The sequence below is a fragment of the Ochotona curzoniae genome, unplaced genomic scaffold (genome assembly GCF_017591425.1).
Source record: "Ochotona curzoniae isolate NIBS_2020 unplaced genomic scaffold, NIBS_Ocur_1.0 scaffold_1852, whole genome shotgun sequence".
Lineage (NCBI taxonomy): Eukaryota > Metazoa > Chordata > Mammalia > Lagomorpha > Ochotonidae > Ochotona > Ochotona curzoniae.
In genome coordinates this window covers 30264485-30280577 of record NW_024467087.1, presented here as the reverse complement: position 1 = coordinate 30280577, position 16093 = coordinate 30264485, and the positions used below count along the sequence as shown (strand labels likewise).

General features: G+C 38.9%; 1 protein-coding gene across 5 annotated transcripts in view; it reads right to left on the bottom strand.

Moving 5' to 3' along the window:
• ACSL4 (acyl-CoA synthetase long chain family member 4) overlaps positions 1-16093 on the bottom strand; it is an 81186-nt gene that overhangs the window by 48005 nt on the left and 17088 nt on the right. For 3 of the 5 annotated variants that reach the window (XM_040999954.1, XM_040999957.1, XM_040999958.1), the window contains exon 2: positions 3532-3589. The gene's annotated coding sequence lies outside the window, so the exon portion shown is untranslated. The remainder of the gene's footprint in view (positions 1-3531; positions 3590-16093) is intronic. The other 2 variants (XM_040999956.1, XM_040999959.1) reach the window with 1 other exon arrangement.

The following is a 16093-nucleotide window of genomic DNA, read 5'->3' as shown; positions in this document are numbered from 1 at the left end:
TTTTTTTGTGGTCTTAATATTTATGATTTATTTGTAATAAGCTCATCAAAAATAACTGGGGTGTAGAAATAGCATTTTAATAAGGTATTTGAAATGCAGAGATGGAGAAACAGAGATGTTTTCCATCTGCTGGCTAACTCCCCAAATGTACATAACAGCCAGTATGAGCCAAACTGAAGCTAGGAGCCAATAATTCAATCAGGGTTTTCCATGTGAGCGCAGGGGCCAAAGCACCTGGGCAATCATCCACTGTCTTCTCAGGCACATCAGCAGGGAGCTGGATCAGAAGCTGAACCACTTTGGCTCATATTATAACTCCTATATGGAATGCCAGTGAAGGAAGCAGTAGCTTAAGTTGTTGCATTACAACCCCGGTCCATTCTTAAAATTAACTTGGGAATAATAACATGCCACATTAGGTTAAGTCTCCACCTGCAACACTGGCATCCTATAAGGGCACTGGTTAGATTTCTGGCTACTTGACTTCTGATCCAGGTTTCCACTAATTTATCTGGGAACAACAGGGGAGGATGGCCTACGTCCTTGGGTCGCTGCACCCATGTGGAAGACCCAATAGTAGCTCCTGACTTCAGAGTGGCCCAGTTCCAGCCATTTAAGGAGTGAACCATAGCTGGAAGATTTCTCTATCTGTCCCTCTTTCTCTATAATTCTGCCTTTCAAATAAATCAAAAAATAAAGTAGATGTATTTTGTTAAGGTGAGGAAAATGTAGACTATATCCAGAGGTTATATATATCCATCTCCTGACACCTTATAAGTTTCTGATAATAAATAAAACTGAGGGTTACTAACCAAGGGTGTGGCGTCCAAAATACAATGATCTGTAGCCAGCAGTATTGCCCTCAGTAGCATCCTTGTGTTACAGGAAAATTTTTGCAACTGTGACTTTTTCTGTCACCTGGACTGCCTGCCCTTGCCATTTGCTAGAAGAGGAGCCCATTTAATAACTTAATTCTTCCCAAGTGTTGTTTCCTATATTTTATCTGCTAAGAATTATGGAACAATGTGGTTTCAAGACATCTGTCATAAACAGGTCAGATAACTCACTATCACTCAGCTGCCTAACCACTATAGCTTGTATGTATATCATGGTTAAGAGAGAGAGAGAGAGAGAGAGAGAGAGAGAGAGAGAGAGAGGAAAAGGCTCACTTTATTCTAAAGTGTTGAATGAATCTTATTCAATAGAGATTTGGCCCAACATGTAGCATACCATTTTCAATGCCTACATTATCATATCAGAGTGTCTGAGTTTGGGTCTCAGCTAATGCACACCTGGGAGGTAGCAGGTGACAGCCCAAGCCTTTGAGTCCCTGTCACCTATGTGAAAGACCTGGATAATTCCAGGCTCCCAGTGTGATCTGTAGCAGCCCCAGCTATGGCAAACCATTTGAGGATTCTATTGGTAGATGGGAGATTTTCTCTCTGTATTTTTCTCTTTATCTTTCTCACTTGGTCTCTCAACAACAACAACAAAAAGTAAATACTTCAAAAGTGAGACTAATAAAAGGGCTCAAAGTCTGATAAATCTGTTGAAGAGTAAATTCTTATGGTCTCTCAGTACATGCTCACATATTAGTACAAGTAAAAAGAAGACTGGAGATAATTTAAAACTGCACTTTTATTCTTAATGTTTCATGATGGATATGGTTGACATTTCAAAAACTGAAGGATTCTTAGCTATAAAAGTTAGACACATAGAACCCACTACAAAAAGCCATGCAGAAGCATTCCTGGAATTAACATCTGCGTGTTAGGGACTGTGGCACATTCCGTTCTATTTTTCTCTCTCCTCATTTATTTGTTTACCTGGCCCATGCTTCACTAAAGTGAGTGCAGCAAGGCTCATAATGGACCTATTCCTGTTTTGTAACACTTTTGGGGATAGCAGTGGGAAGATCATGACAATTGATAGAAGGTCTCCAAAGTGCTGCAGGGCACTGTGTGTAAAACCCCTGCACACAATTGATAGGTGTATTGCCAATGTTTCTGGCAACTCCTACATTTTCCTGTGGTGTTTTTTCCCTTCCAAATCAAGAAGAGCTATAAGCCAACTGCTATCAATGTGTAGGTGTATGTATGTCTGAGATAGCAACAATACAGAGAACACTCAGTGGGTAAATTAGTAATAACTGTTAACTGAAGAAATAGTTTGAGTATCATTACCTTCACAATGGTCCCATGGCCTGTCAACTACTCAAAGGAAATGCTAGCTTTATTAGTATCTCACCTCCTCTATAAGGCATGGAATGACACACAACCTAAGGAGCCAAATTCAAAGACAGCAAATTCTGGTCTGTTGATGGAAATATAGCCATATGTTACCTTTTCCTAATGCAGGTAAATCAGTGGCCTCAAAATATAACTATATAAGAACATTAATTCTTGTACACAGGAGCACCAGGGATACAACATATCACCATCATTTCATAAAACAAACATTACACTCAATGCCTTCAAATTTAGATAAACAACTTACAAGAAATAATTCTTTCAACTGAAAATGTTTACCTTTAAAAACACTTGTAACCTGCTGTCCTCCTTTTCCTTCCTTCACCAGGGACCATTACAAATTTCTTCATTAAGGAAGCTTATTTTAGGTCCCAGGCTAAAACATCATGATTTTAATTGCAGGTGCCCTGCTGTATTTCTCTTACTTAGTATTATGCTCTAGAGCAGATACTTCAATGAACAGCAGTGCTGATGCTGACGTATCAAGATTAGACATATATTTCAATCATACAGCAAAATGATCAGAACAAGCTTCAATTTATCAAGGGCAAGTATAAACTGCTACAGATTTAATTGTATCACAATAATAAATCACTGACTATTTACTATTTACTCTTAAGCTCATTTTACAAATGACAAAGCTGAGGCAACGGAAGCAAAGTACCCTGCCAAAGGCACATACTTGCAAGCCTCCGCAGTCAGAGCTGAACTCTGGCCTGTGTCTCCATTTTTAGATATGACTCAAAGAACAAAGATGTATTTGGATTTTAACTACCACATGCCTGGTTATAAATGAGTGCAAATGGTTTAAATTTTTGAAGTGGCAAGGAGGAAGAATCTTCCTATCTCAGTTTTCCAAATATTTCCTTATAATGCTATCATAAATATTGGTAGGGGTTTTTCCCCCACTATAAAGTGAGTCAAGATCATTTTGAAACCTGATTATTGTTCTTACTATACTCTTGAGAAACAGTAGGGGTTTTTTCTACTTATTTGTTGAATTCTTTATCTAATGGAGTATTAAGCCCATGATTGTGAAGTGAACAGAAAGTATGGCTTTGTAAAAATATATAAAAAAAAAAGAAAAAAGAAAGGAGGAAGATGAGTAGCAAGGGAGGGTGGGAAATATCATTATGCTCCTAAGTCTTTACTGTCAAACACATGGAATTTATTCATTTTACATACATAAGTTAAAATTTTTAAAAAGAATCAAGATACCTGTGAGTAAATTTTCTCAAAATTCTAAAAAACTACACATTCGCAGTTCCTAAAGGACACGTACTTACAGATATCCTCTACTTCTCTTCAGAAGGACACGTATTATCTTCCGTGATTTCAATCTGTAGCAAGAGACGACATTTATAAGTACAATGACACCAGGACCCCCTTAAAAGAAAAGTCAAATACTGCTTAATATTATCAGAAACAAAATCAAGAAATGACTCTAGAGATTACTCTTTGATTAACGGTAGTGCCACTAGGATCTCAGAAATGGCAACTGAGCAGACTCAAAGCGGCAGTAGCTGAAGCTCTGGGAACATGGCAGGAAGCAGACATCATGTTTGTAGTGGTTTTATTTGTAATTGTGACTCTCCCACTGTCAGGACTGGAAGCAAACTTAGCCAAGAGACAATGTGCAACTACAGCAAGCTGGTCAATCCCTCCAGACAGGCACCCCCACCCCCAGATGCCCATAGGCTGCCAGCTATGTTCTTTACCAAAAGAGATTTCATTTAAGGATCTTTTCAAATACAAACACAGCACTGGTATAAGTTGAAACCTAAAGATATTTCTGTCTTCTTTCCATTTAGAAGCTGGTAATTAGATCATCTTTAAGAACATCCAAAAATTACCAAAAATACACTTATACGTACAGATCACATACACACCACAACACTATCCTGCTGAGGGTTGAACTCGTTCAGACAGTGCAGGAGAAAACTACCTCTCCTCTCTGAGTTCTCAGAGTAGTCAAATAAGACCCTTGTGCAAGGACCCGGCCTGGTGGCCTAGCAGCTAAAGTCCTCGCCATGCACGCGCCGGGATCCCATATGGGCACCAGTTCTAATCCCGTCAGCCCTGCTTCCCATCCAGCTCCCTGCTTGTGGTCTAGGAAATCAGTCGGAAAGCCCAAAGCCTTGGGACCCTGCACCCGCGTAGGAGACCTGGAAGAAGTTCCTGGCTCCTGGCTTCGGATCAGCTTAGCACCAGCCGTTGCAGTCACTTGGGGAGTGAATCATCGGACGGAAAATCTTCCTCTCTGTCTCTCCTCCTCTCTGAATATCTGACTTTGCGGTAAAAAGAAAATAAATCTTAACAAAAACAAGACCCTTGTGCAATCTGATACTGCTTCCTTATTTTTCTTTTTTTTTAATTAATTTATTTTATTGCAAAGTCAGATATACAAAGAGGATGAGAGACAGAGAGGAAGATCTTCTGTCTGATGATTTCACTCCCCAAGTGACCGCAACAGCTGGTGCTGAGCTGATCCAAAGCCAGGAGCCAGGAACTTCTTCCAGGTCTCCCCACATGGGTACAGGGTCCCAAGGCTTTGTGCTGTCTTTGACTGCTTTCCCAGGCCACAAGCAGGGAGCTGGATGGGAAGCAAAGCTGGTGGGATTAGAACAGGCACCCGCATTGGATCCAGGCGCATTCAAGGCGAGGACTTTAGCTGCTAGGCCACAGCGCCAGGCCCACTTCCTTAATTTTCAACATCCTGGAGCACCCTGGACGTTATATTACAATCCTCAAAAACTTAACTTCACAATTCTATGTTCAAATGCATATATTTTCTGCAAAGAAATTTCTAGTAACTAAACATGGTAAAACTCCCCCGCAATAAAATCACTGAATGATCTATAGGCAGCAGGATGTTGAGTGGAGAGAGGTGGGGAACATACAAAACTCTCCGCCGGCCTGTTCAGCGTGAATAAGAATTCCATCACTTAGAATCTCCAAGAGCGTCAACACTTGAACCTTGATACTAAGAAGGAACAGGACAGTCAGGCGTCAGAGAATTCTCCTAGCCCAACGTGCATTCCAGCTTCCATCTTTTACTCACCTTACAGCTTCAAATCTCTGGGCAAAAGAAGCAACACCCAGAGGCTCTTTTGTACAAACGAAAAATTAAAATTTGTCTTAAGATCTATAACCCAAAAGGCCACTTCTTTCATAACAATAAATATAAGACAGTAATGGCTACCCCACAGAAAAAAAATAAAACCAAATGAGACAGTCTAACCTAGTTGAGTTGTTATATAAAACAGAAAAATCTAATTCTATACACTCTTTTCTCCAAGCCATTCTACCCACATACAACAGCATCCTCCTCTTAAACTCATACTATAGGGAAAGAAATGAATAATTTAAAAGAACTAAGCCAACTGCCTAAGCAGGGTCTATTTACAGATGACCAAGAATTGGTATAGTCTAAAAATAGACTGTACAGCAGCTGGTTAAGCTCCCCCAGAACTATGACATCCGTACGATCACTGGAATCTCATTTGTTCCACTTCTGACCCAGCTTGCTGCTGGTACACCTGGGAAAGCAGCAATATCTTGGCCCCTGCCACCCAGGTAGGAGACCTTGATGAAGTTCCTGGTTCCTGGCTTCAACCTGGGGCAGCTCTTGTCATTATAGCCATTTGGGAAAGAGGAGGTGTGAACTAGCAAAGAAAAATTTCTCTCAAACACTGGGATTCAAATAAATAGATCATTTTAAAATTTTCTAAAAGAGGAGTTGGTGCAGTGGCTCAACAAGCTAATCCTCCACCTGCAGCAAACATCCCATATGGGTGCCAGTTCGTGTCCCAACTGTTCCCCACTTCCTATTCAGCTCCCTGTTTATGACCTGGGAAAGCAATAGAGGATGGCTCATGTCCTTGAATCCCTGCACCCACATGGGAGACTCACAAGCTCCTGCATCCTGGCTTTGACTGGCTCAGCTGAAGCTGTTGCAGCCATAAGGGGAGTGAACCAGCAAATGAAAGATTCTCCTTTTCTCTGTAAAATTTGCCTTTCAAATAAAAATTTTTAAAGATTTTTATTTATTTTTATTGGAAAGGCAGATTTGTAGAGACAAAGAGAGATAAAGAGAGAAAGCCCTTCCATCCATTGGTTCACTCCCCAAGTAGCTACAACAGCTGAAGATGTGCCAATCCAAAGCCAGGAGCCAGAAGCTTCTGCCGTTTCCCGTGTGGGTGCAGGGTCCCAAGGTTTTGCACTGTCTTCTACTGATTCCCAGGCCACAAGCAGGGAGTTGCATGAGAAGTGTAACAGCTGAGATATGAATCGGCACCCATTTGGGATCCTGGTGCATGCAAGGCAAGGACTTTGACCACTAGGCTCCTACACCAGGCCCTCAAATAAAGATTTTAAAAATTTTGAAGAAACTGACTGAAAACTCTAGCCAGACTTTTTACTTTTACTGATACGCATTTTTTTAAAAAGAATACAAAGTGACCTTAAAAACATGGAACTTCTCGGAAAACAGTTAAAACATGCCAATTTTGGTTCAAAGAAGAATTTTGCATCCATGTATGGTTTTTCACAATACGCATTTCTGATGAGCTTCTTGAAATCCCTTATGCAAGGAAGTCGGAAAATCTTAGGTTAGCAAATTTTTAACAGACTGCAGCATAAAAATATAGTTTGTTTCTACTAAGCAAAACCATGGTAGCATGAACTAAAAAAAAAAATACAGTATCAAGGGTATATCATGTTACAATCAGGGAGTAAGGTAGTCCTTGAGAAGGTTCAAGTCACCAAATCCCAGGGAACAAAACAAAGTCCAGGAAGCTAGCAGGAGAGTATATTACTTTTATATAGGAGAGTATAATATAAAATATATATGTATATTTAAACATATATATATATATATATATTTTTTTTTTTTAAAGCAAGATGAGTGCCTGGCTCAGCAACGAAAATGTCACTTTGGATGACTGCATCCCACATCAGAGTGGTCAGCTTGTGTCCCAACTCTACTTGTGGTCCAGCTTCCTGCCCTGGGAGGCAGAATATAGTAGTAGCTCAAGGGGCTAAATCCCTCTTGCTCATGTGAGAAACCTAGACCGAGTTCTGGGCTCTTGGCCTGGTCCATGCTAATTGTGAGCATTTATGGAAGTGAACCAGTAGGTAAAAAATCTTTGTTTATCTGCTTTTCACATATAATGAAAATAAAGTTTTGAAGTGCCAGAAGAAAGTGATACAAACACAGAGCACTATTGTTCTTCAACTTCCAACAACCTTCTTCACGTTTGTGGATGGACTTGGGTCATTAATGTGTTTGGCATCGGTCCTTTCTGCAAATGAGCTAGTCTATTAACCAATATTTGGAAAACATTTTTCCAGAAACAAAATTAGTACTAACTTTGTGATAGCATCTTCTGGATGTGTTTCCAGTAGACTACGTCATCCTTCTCTGCTTAAAGTCTGAAGGACCAATTTAGTAAGTTAAAATAGAGTATTACCAAAAAAATTCTGAAAAATGTTAAGTACCTAACATCCTGATACGGGACATAGGCATCCCAAAACAGCATCTTAATCACTAGGCCAGGCATCCATCCCACGACTTTTTAAAAAGGAGATCTTTTTTATTGTAGGTTACCACCTGCAACAGATATTTTGGAAAAATCATGACAAAAGATCCATTGATTATATTTTGATGATGATGATGATGATGATAATCAATTTTAGTCAAACAACAACAACTTTGGTTCTACTCATAGCCCCCAAATTACTCTTCACTTTTGATGCTGGATGCACAAATGAATAATGTCTCCATGACAATAGTCAATATTTCTTTGTACAGAGAAATCTGCAGTATTCTGATAAAGTTTCAGTTCATTAGCTTTTACGCAATGCTTATTTATTCTAGACCCATTGTCTACATTCAAGTTCAAAGACAGAGTCTAGTCTGAATGCCAAGAGAAATACTCCAATCCTAACTAGTAATTCTGTTACCACCCATTTCATTACATAACAGTCCCACCTTTAATTAGTATAGCAACAGATGCAGACACAGATCAGGTAGCTAACCTACAATGTGAGTCCCAGCATTCAGCAGGGACAGGAAGGCAAACCACCGGCATGCAAGTTTCACTCCTTACTTGGAAGGTTATAGACTTCATGAACCAAAATAAGCTTTAAGACTAATGTAGTGAACCAGTATCTAAAAAGGAAACTCTTCTCTTAGATAAATCTGGCAAACTTTATACTAAGTAAAAGAAGCCAGACACAGAACGTCAAATACTACATGACAGTACTTGCAAGATCCAAAATAGTCCAACTCACAGAAGTTGAGGGTAGGGTAGTGGTTACCAGGAGCAGGGTGGAGGGATAAACACAACAGCATTTGTTACCTAAAGGGTACAAGACTGCAGTTATCCAAGATTATTAAGTGCTAAAGATCTATGTATAGTATATTGTCTGGAAGTGACAATATATGGCATCTTTAAAATTATGCTAAGGAGCAGCCCTTGTGGCATAGGTTAAGTCACTGCTTTGGTAAGCATCAGGGTGCCTGTTCAAATCCCAGTTTATCTTGCTTCTGATCCAGCTTTCTATTAGCGTGCCTGGGAAGGAGGTGGATGACAGTACAAGTATTTGGGTCCCAAGCATTCCAATGGGAAACTTCAATGGAGTTCCTGGATGTGGCTGCAGCCCTGCCTTGTCCTTCCCATTGTGGGTAATTGGAGAATGAACTAGCAAATGAAAGGATGCTCTTTCTCACTCTCTCCCCATTCCTTCTCCATCGCTCTGCCTTTCAAATGAAATAAATGCTTTAGAAAAATTCTAGGAGGGCAGATCTTAAATTGAGTGCTCTCACTTCATACATACACACTAGTAACACCTGATGTTTAGCTACAACCCCCACAGGTTCCGAGCCATGCTCTTTATCTCCACTTTCAAACTCAGCTTAAAGATCTACATTTTACAATTTAATTAAGTCTGCTATTTGTCCTAGCCACTAATCCACCTAGGCCTCCCAAATATTTAATGAAAAACAGAAGCTATGAACAGTACAGAGCTTTTCAACGTATGATGCAAGACAAACAAAAGATAAGGGGAAGTCTGGAAAATTCCACTTGTATCAACGAAAAATTTAAAACTTTGAAATGTGAATAGCAGTATACTCCAGCTTAAAATCATTCACTATAAGTTATGAAGTACGTAGTTTACATTTTAACTAAATAAACTTTTACTTATTCTATAGGAGTGTTTTTAGCAATTTATAAAGCTAGAGCATAATAAAAATTGCAAAAAAAAAAATACTTTTTTAAAGAGAAAAACCCGTTTCTCTCCCTCAAAATAACTGTGGAAATTAAAATAGGGCCTGCTTTTGAAAATATTCAGAAAGCATCTTCTGTGATTCTCTAGAATAAAATTAAGAATCTCTTTCTAATCAACACTGATTATAGTTTTAAGATCATCTTAAAAAAACAAAGATGAATGTCAGGATATAAGAAAACAAAAATGTGAGTTCTTCTCCCTACCTGGGATTAAACCAATAGCATCAGAAACAAAAGCAATGGCAGGTTTTGTGGCCCAATGGCCTAAGGCACCACTTGAGACATCCAGATTCCCTTGTTCAGGGGCTGTTCCGCTTCCAATCCAATTTCCCGACAATGCCTCCTTGGCAGATGATGTCGCAAGTTCTTGGGTACATGCCACATTCATGGGAGACCCAAAGGAGACCCAGACTCCTGCCCTTGGCCTGGACCAGGCCTACTTATTCTGAGTATTTGGGGAATAAGCCAACAATCTCAAGATTTATCTATGTTGCTCTGGCTTTCAAGAAGGTGAAAACATTTTTTTTAAGATTTATTTTATTTTTATTGAAAATTCAGATATACAGAGAGGAGGAGACACAGAGAGGAAGGTTTCCATCTGATGATTCACTCCCCAAGCACCACAACAGCGGGAGCTCAGCCTAACCAAAGCCAGGAGCCAGGAGCTTCTTCTGGGTTTCCCATGTAGGTGCAGGGTCCCAAGGTTTTGGGCCATCCTCAACTGCTTCCCCAGACCGCAAGCAGGGAGCTGGATGGGAAGCAGAAGGCTGCCGGGACATGAACGGGTGCCCATATGGAATCCTGACACATGCAAAGTGAGTACTTTAACTGCTAGGCTACTGTACTAGGCCCATGAAAACATGATTTAAAGATGAAAACAATTCCACTTACAAGCTCTCACTGGTATCAGTTGAGTTTAAGCTAAAAATTTTAAAGTTACAGATATTAACAGATAATACTTAAGAGGTCCTCCTACAATATAGTTTGATTACTTGCAAAACAAGCACTGGGGGGCCCAGCGGCGTGGCCTAGCGGCTAAAGTCTTCGCCTTGAAAGTGCCGGGATCCCATATGGGCGCCAGTTCTAATCCTGGCAGCTCCAATTCCCATCCAGCTCCCTGCTTGTGGCCTGGGAAAGCAGTCGAGGATGGCACAAAGCCTTGGGAACCTTGCACCCGTGTGGGATACCAGGAAGAAGTTCCTGGATCCTGGCTTAGCATCAGCCGTTGCGCTCACTTGGGGAGTGAATCATCGGACGGAAGATCTTCCTCTCTGTCTCTCCTCCTCTTTGTATATCTGACTTTCCAATAAATAAATAAATCTTAAAAAAAAAAAGAAAAAAAATCAAAACAAGCACTGGGGAAAATGCTTCCAACTGCTGCAATTTCTATCACACAGGTACTCCTTGATTCAGGTATCCAAGCATATTACAACATGATTTTGATGTTTTGGACCATTAGATCTCATAATTGCAAACAAAAAACTCATAAAAATTTCTCCCAAGTTTTTCAAGAATTGTGTTGACACATAGATGAATCTGAATTTGCCAAGGTTTAACACATTAATTAATATATATTATTATTATCTTAAGAAGTGTGTGTTTGTAGAAAGCATTTCTACATGAGAATCAGGTCTTTCACATATTCTGTGGCAGTTTTGGCCAAAAATTACAATTAGTTTTTTAAAAATCTGTGTTACACACAAGGAAGTCACTATAATAAATACTCATGGGACAAAAACTTAAGGAGAAAAAATAACACATTCATCTACATTAAAATTTACATTGATAAACTATTTGACAAAAGGAAATATATTTTTAGAAACATGGAGTCTCAGAAAGAAAATACAACTCATTTCAATGATTCTGAAAATACTGAGGCTACCAGTTCCTTATGGAACATTCCCTATTTTGTTTGTGCCATAAATAGTTTTGTTACTAAAACATACAGCACTGCAGTGCAGTTCTATCAATTACTTTATTCTTAATTGGCACTACCATTAAGAACAAAGTAAAGCTATCCAAAAGTTACCTTATACCCTGTTGGCAAAAGTGGAAATTGGTACATGCTTTTTAGAAAGCTATTTGGCAATATGTGTCAAGTCATACCTCCTGACTTGGTGATTTCACTTTCTACTTCGAGGAATATCCAAAGCAAATAATCAGAGATGTACATACCAAACAAAATAGAGGATAGCCATCATACTGTTCTCAAGTAACAGAAAAAATAGAAACAATCATATGCCCAATAGGATACTGGCAAAATAATGACACAGGCATAAGTCATCCTTAAGCAGCCATCAAATGGAACATTGTCAAAGAGTATGTGAGAATATGAGAAAATGTTCAAAACATATCAAATAAAACGATTCACAATAAAACTAAGTTACAACTCAACTTCCTCAAATCCAAGCATTATCTCTGAGTTATAGCATTATAGATTATTTTCAGTTTCAGCTTTACATTTTTCCTATATTTTTGAAAGCTCCTACAATAAGAATATTACTTGATTTACTTTTATGTGAAAATAGAACACCAGCTTTTCAATTAATTCTAGTACGGCTCTACATATGTATATGATGAAAAGTGACAATATAGTCCCAAAGCTGTTTAGCCCTATTCAAGCGAGTTATCCCTTTTATAGGCAGCCAGAAGTCGACTTTAGTGGACTACGGAAAGCAATTTCATAAACAAAACTTCTTTCTTTAATCCAAACTCATGGTGAAATAAACTTGTATTTTGATTAACAAACATGATCTATAAAGCTAAATAAAATGAGAGTTCCTGTTTCTTATTATAATATTGTTTCCTAAAGCTAAGCATCCTGTGGATCCCCTATGGGAAATGTGATCAACAAAGATTGAGTATTTTGGTCAGTGTATCCAGACTGCTTCTTTCCAAGCAGGTGGTCAGAGTTGGCCTGAAGGCAGGGGCTCTCAGAGAGGAGCTTTCCACCCACACTCTCTTGTTTACAACCTGGTCTCTGGGACTTGGAAGATATCATCTTCCCTAGGCCTACCTAGCTTTAGACATTCCAATCAACTGTGGTATCCTATTACAAATGTGTACTAGCTGACTTCAAAAAGAAAATTTAAAAAAGAAGGCTGAATCATTTCTTTCCCCCAAAGTTTTAATTTCAAAATGTTTCATGCAATGATGAAGTATCATTAAGTAACCCCACTTCCTGTAAGGCCCACACAACCACAAATGTCCTGAAATAACCTTGACAGGGCCTAGCAGCCTGGAGCTCACAATCTAAATATTATAAGATGAATACAGCTGCTACGCATACAATTCTGCTACAATACAATAATATTTTTACTTAAAAATTAATGTTTGTACTCCCAAGCAAAGAGAAATCTTGTGGCTGATGACTAGTTAATTCAACTGGACAGAGCCACAGCTCCCAAAATATATTCACAGACTTGTTCACTGGATGACCTGGTTAAAGCTATATCCCAGTTTGCCCAGGACTGTCTCATGGTTTACGTCCCTTGTCCCAGGGTCATTATTATCAGAGTTCCTACTTTTTTCCCCTCCCAAAAATAGCCTAGTGATGATGCTAGTTATCCTCTTAACTCTGCTGTCACAAGAACAAGGCAAGAAGCCAACCTTTGCTACTGGAAAAACACTTCCAACTACAAACTCCTGTTCTAATTCACAAATAGGAAAGCACCAGCTATACGGCATTGCACATATACACACACACACACAACTTTAAAAGTATTATAGTTTGATGCTTTTGCAATACTTAAGTAGTTTAAACACAATTGAACATTTATAACTCAACTTGTAGATTTTAGATTAACAACTTATGACTAAAAGTGAAGTCAATTTTTTATCTTACAAAATACAATTATATTTTGAGTATATAAAGAATAAATCTGCTATATTGAAAAATATTTCTCTTATAAGTTAAGCTTACATGATTTTAAAGTTTACCATCCCAGGACTGGCATTGTGGTATAGTTGGTTAAATCAAGGCCTGCATGCCATGTACCAGATGAGCATCAGTTAGAGTCCCAGCTGCTCCACTTCCTGTCTAGCTCCCTGCTAATGCTACTGGGAAAGCAGAGGAGGATGGTCCAAGAGTTTGGACCATGCACCCTACATGGGAGATTCAGATATAGTTTGAGGTTCCTGGTTTCCACCTGGCCCAACCCTGACCCCCAAGGCCATTTGCTGCTGATGGAGGGTCTCTCTGTTTCTCCCTCTTTAATTCTGCCTTCCAAATAAATAAATAAATATTTTTTAAAGGCTGTAGGGTCTTAAACAGAGAAATGGATACTGTCAAGTTAATAGGGCAATCAAAGAATACTAACCTTGCAGGGTATATTATATTTTTCAATGATCTTATTTTTCATAAAAACAACTTATAATTTCCTGCCCTATAATTTCCTGAAAAGGGCTCATAACCTAAGTTACACATCAGCATACTGCATTTCTTTTCCATTTTGTTCCTATTCTTTTTAAAATTAATTTATCTATTTTATGATGCAATTCCATGGGCTCTGGGATTTCCCCTCCTCCTCCCTAAATCACCTCACCCCACTGATTTCCGTATATTATTTACAATAGATTAGTCCTTCAAACACAGTTATTGGTCCATTCTGCTTTTAAAACTAAAGCAAACCTGAGAGTCTCTAAACTAATCCTTGCAGAAGTATGTGTATACTAGAGCCTACGATTCAGTTTACCAAAAAAAGTTTTCTGTTAAATGGGCCAATCAGAAGAAAAAAAAAAAATGACAGATAAGTAGGCTCAGGTGTTGTGCTCCACTGAAGATTAAGGAGGTAAACATTAAAACTCTGATATAACATGGTGGTCCAGCTAAGCAGCAGTCTAGCATAGCAGTTAGGAGTGAGTCAATACGCTGACACCAAATGATCTGAGTTCAATTCTTGGCTCTGCCACTTACCACATGGTTGATCTAGGATGAATTATTCAACTTCTTTGCCTCAATTGCCACAAAAATAAAATGGAGAAAATGAATATACTGTCTACTGGAACTGTTGTGAAACCTTAAAAAGTTGATCTCACAACCCTTTTATGAACTTTTTAGTTTCTCAAAAGCACCAAGCCACTAAGCTTAATCTCTCCACTGCGCTTCCTGCACATGTGTTACCCACCATCCCGTCACCCCTCCCCCAGCATGAATATTCTCTTTTCCTGACTCTCTTTAGGTCTTTCTTTTAATTAAACTTAACAGATTTTTTTTCACCTGCTGTGTTATGTTAGCTACCTCTGCCGTTTGCCCTCAAAGCATATTCTGGCACAGCACTTAAAACTTGTCTAACTTTCTGTTTCCATACTAGGCGTAAACTCCTTAATGTCAGAGGTTATGTCGGTCTTGGCCACTGTAAGCCCTCAACCAAGCACAGTGCATGGGCCCAGGAGATGCTTATAAACATTCCCGAATGAACACAGACTGAAGTAGCAAGTCACACTATGGAGAAAGGAATCCAAAGGTGAATTCCCACACATAACATCTTTCATTCTAATTAGAAGTTCATGATGTTTCCCATTTGACATATACAGCACTGCTTCCTCTCACACATTCAGAGGTTTTCCACTGAACATGAGAAATGCCAATATTTAGATAGACTATAAACTTAACACATATTCTGGGTAAGAACCATGACTTCGTAAGCAAAGTGAGAAATAGTGTACTTAGTATGTCCATACCTGTTATTTCATACACCACATTCCAAGTCTTTCTCCCAGAATATCACTAGCTACCCAAATCAGAACCCATAAGTGTCAGCGGCATAGGTGTGGAGAAGAAAAGCAAAGTGATACTATAAATAAGGAAAAGCAAGAAGATAGAGCAATATCAATGCCTATGAGGTGCCACTGGGTGGCACCAGTGGCCCTGGCTATCTAACTCAGATAAGGGATGGGGAAAAAAAAGAATCAATTCACCAGGTTACAGCCATTATACTGATGGGCAGATTCAATTCACTACAGTTTAAGTTATCTGTGTGAGTCCTCCAAATGGAGAAAGGTCAGAGTGGGAGTCTGGAACAACGGTAAGGCCAGTGGCTTGGCACTCCCTCAAATGCTTGATTTGAGGAGAGCTTTCTCTCTCCATTGCAGCTTCCTGCTAAAACAATTTAGAGTACTCTTCTGCCTCTTTGCTTTCAAATAAAATGAATAAGACATTTAAATGGGATCAGTATTAAGGATGCTGTATTTATCAGAGACAGATATCAACAACTGTGCCCAGTCAAAAGATTCAAGTCAACTCATTTTTTTAAGTGCAGGTACTCTGCAAAATGTGAAAGATTCTAGACAGGTTTTATAAAATATTAGGATGAAACATAAAAGTATCATAACTCAAAAATGTCACATATAAAGCAGCCATTTTTAATGGTTCAACCTAATACACATATATGTATAAAAATCATCAGCATGTGGAGTCATTATTACTAATTTACAACATACTTATATCTCCCCACTTTGCTAGAAAAAGGATGAAACACACACACTAACACAGAGTTGGCCTTTTACTTAGTTGCTCGAATCCAGGCACACCAATATACATAATAATTTGGG